The sequence below is a fragment of the Pteropus medius genome, unplaced genomic scaffold (assembly GCF_902729225.1).
Source record: "Pteropus medius unplaced genomic scaffold, Ma_sr-lr_union100, whole genome shotgun sequence".
In the NCBI taxonomy this organism is placed as follows: domain Eukaryota; kingdom Metazoa; phylum Chordata; class Mammalia; order Chiroptera; family Pteropodidae; genus Pteropus; species Pteropus medius.
Genome location: NW_024354550.1, coordinates 2,191,905 through 2,195,238, shown reverse-complemented (window position 1 = coordinate 2,195,238; position 3,334 = coordinate 2,191,905). Strand labels below are relative to the sequence as shown.

The 3,334-nt window shown below is 38.8% G+C and overlaps 1 pseudogene; it reads left to right on the top strand.

The window, feature by feature from the left end:
* Positions 1-1,472: 1,472 nt before the first annotated feature.
* Positions 1,473-1,591, top strand: LOC120596651 (uncharacterized; annotated as a pseudogene).
* The last annotated feature ends 1,743 nt before the right edge of the window (positions 1,592-3,334 follow it).

Below are 3,334 nucleotides of genomic sequence, written 5' to 3'. Positions count from 1 at the left end.
AGTTTTTTTAATTCACTGATTTTTTTTTTTTTTATCTAGTCTGCTATGGAATGCCTCTACTTTTTGTTCATTTGTTTGTTTTTTTATTTTGTTTTGTTTTTAATATTTTTCAGCTCTGCGACTTCTATTTGGTACTTCTATTTTCTGTTTCTTTTTTTAAATTCTTATTTTGTTCATCCACTATTCTCCTGAGCTCAGTTAGCATCTTTATGACTATTATTTTAAACTCTTCATCCAGTAAATCACTTAGTTATGACTCATTAAGTTCTCTTTCTGGGATTTTATCTTGTTCTTCTGTTTGAAATGTATTTCTACCTTCATTTATTATTATTATTATTATTATTATTATTATTATTATTATTATTATTCTCTGTTGATTTCTATGCTTTAGATAAAACAGCCACTTCTTCCAGTCTTGAAGGAGTGACCTCGTATAGGAGATGAACCTTATTGTTCAATCCTGTCCTAGCTTTGGGTTATGTCTTAAACCACTGATTATCCTAATTGCCTACTTTATTCTTAGTGACATGGTAGTTGGGGTTGTGTCGAGACCTGTCAGTTTTCCAAAGGGGAGGATCTCAGTTGGCACCTAGATTCAGGCTTATTAGAAGCCAGACCTTTGTGCAGTAGTTTTTATAAAGTTCTTTCAGGAAATTGGGAAGTGGGCATTTCTGTCTACTCCCTCTGCACTGAGCCCTGGGGTGATAGCCTGTTAATTATTCTTTTTATTTGCTACAGTTCTGTTATATCCATGAACACAAACCCCTCTGGCCGCCAAAGTCAGGTTATCAAGGGCTGTGTCTTCTATGTGGCAGCCACAAAAGCCAGAGTACCAGAGGTATATATAAGCTCCTTTCTCAGAGACACCAGTGACCCAGAGTGGGGCAAAAGGAGAGGTCAAGCACATTGCCCACCCTCCAAGATTTCTGGAGAGAACTGCAGTTTGCTCTTAGTTATAGTTTAGTCAGAAGCTTTCCCTACAAGCTGTAGTTATGAAGATAAGCTAATAGGACTCTTTCACAGAAAGACTGGGCATTTCAGTCAGCTGCCTTTCTGCTGTGCTTTTGAGTGTAGCTGCTTAAGAACTCTTTCTCTGTTTATTTCAGTTTGTGAGAATTACAAACAAAAGCTCTACAGGCTACCAGAGCCTGGAGATCAAGGAGTGTCTTTTAGGCAGCAGCCACAAAACTTGGGGCAACAGAATGTACATAAGCTCCTTTCTGGGAGATATCAGTGATCTGGAGTGAGGCAAAAGAAGAGCATCAAGGTGGGATCTGCTGTTCTACATCTTTGCAGAGTTATGTAGTGGTCCCCTAGATGTGCGTTAAATTAGATACCTTCCCCTCCCGCCAAAGTTTTAAGATAAATCAACCTTTTTCTCAGAAATACTGGGCAAGTTTCAGTTGTGTTTGCTCTGTGCCCTAGGAGGTAGCCAGGTGAGTTCATGTAAGCTCTTTAAGAACTATTTCTGAGTCTATGGCCACGCTACCCTGAATAAGCCCAATCCCATCTGATCTTGGAAGCTAAGCAGGGTAGGGCCTGGTTAGTATTTGGATGGGAGACCACCTAGGAAGACAAGGTGCTGTAGGCATAAAAAATAAAAAAATAAAGGATTGTAAGTTAACAAGATCCTTGCAATCAGTGAGGTCAACCAAGGTTTGCCTTGTCTAAAAATAAAAAAATAATAAAATAAAATAAAGAACTGTTTCTGTTTGCTAGCCTTGTGAGTCTTGTGGACAAAAACCTTGTTGGCTTTCAAATCTAGACATTTTAGGGACTTGTCTCTCAGGTGCAGGACTTAAAAGCTGGGATGCCAGCTGTGGGGTTCAGACCCTTCACTCCTCAAGGAGAAGCTCAGAGTTGTAAATTCCCTCCTGGTTCTGGTCGTCACACTGGGAGCAGGATTTATGGTGAGATTGTATCTTGGATTCTCTTACCTCTTTGACATGGATTTTTTCTCATTCATCTGGTGTTTAGGAGTTGCTCATCTGTTTTGAGATTTCTTTCTGAAGAAATTGTTCTATATATACCTATAGATTTGGTGTATCTGAGAAAGGAGGTGGTTTCAGAGTCCTCCTATATTGCTATCTTGAACCAGAACTGCCGGCACCAGACTTTTTAAGCTTTATTTCATAATTATTGAATAAACATACTGAAGGGATGATAATGAGTAAGCAATAATGGACTTCCATGGTGGTCTCAGAAGTAAGGCACCACAATCGTAAGAACCCTCTAAGAGTATAAAATATTATGTTTATCAGTAATATCTCAAAATGAGACTGTGACTCTGCATCTGAAAATTAGGTAAAGGTCCTCCTGAAGATCTAGAAGTAGATGTCACCTTTGGCAGCCATTAGGATCCCATGAGCTTCAATCTCTGCCAAGTCATGAGATCAAGAAAAGTGGCAAGTAAATATTAGAGGGATTTGAATCCCAGAAGTAGGAGAGTGAGCCCAGCTGCTCTGATGATTTCAAATCTCTTGTCCTGGCTAAACTACATTTCAGAGAACAGAGAGAACGTATGGTTGTAATTACTGAACCACTGTGTGTAATCATCAGGAAACCATGGAAAATATGAGAGATGCCAGGAGACTAAAGAATGGAAAATGTTGCTCCAATTTTTAAGAGGAAAAGAGGTAGATTTATTGAATTATAGATCAGAGGGCTTGACAAAAATCCTAGGAGAGATAATTTTTTAAAAGAATACACAAACACTTAGAAAAGGGAGAGGTGAAGACCAGAATTAGGACAGCTTTATCAAGAGCAGGTCACTGCAGACTAACATCATTTCTTAGTTTTTGACAGCATTACTAAATTTGTAGCTGGAGGCATATTATAAACTGGATTTCAAAAAGTTATTAGTAAAGTATTTCAGATAGCCTGTGGCACATGATGGAGGATAGGCTAGATATTAGAATAGTTAGCTGTAAGTGGCTGAACAATGATATCCCCATCTAAAGTACGCAGACCTTCCTGGTGAAGGGCTGCAGTTCTCTCTTCCTGGCCTCATCCTTGATAATTTTCTATAATTTCGACAAAAATCAGTAGCTTGTTCTCATCAGATTTCAGGTGAAATTTACAAATCCTTAAGCATCTATCTACCTTTCAGAGAGAGTAACCCAAGCTGATTCTTCACTACCTAAATTGGTATAGATCACGCTGTATTGAGTAAATCCAAACCTCCTTCTCTAGCCATAACTGTTGGGCCAAGATAACACTGCATGAGACAAAGCAAATACTCAGGTAATCAACCCTAGGAAAGTAAAAAGACTGCCTTTGAGATGGCTCACCACCCCTTACAAAAAAATCTTCCCATAGGGGCTCCCCATATTAG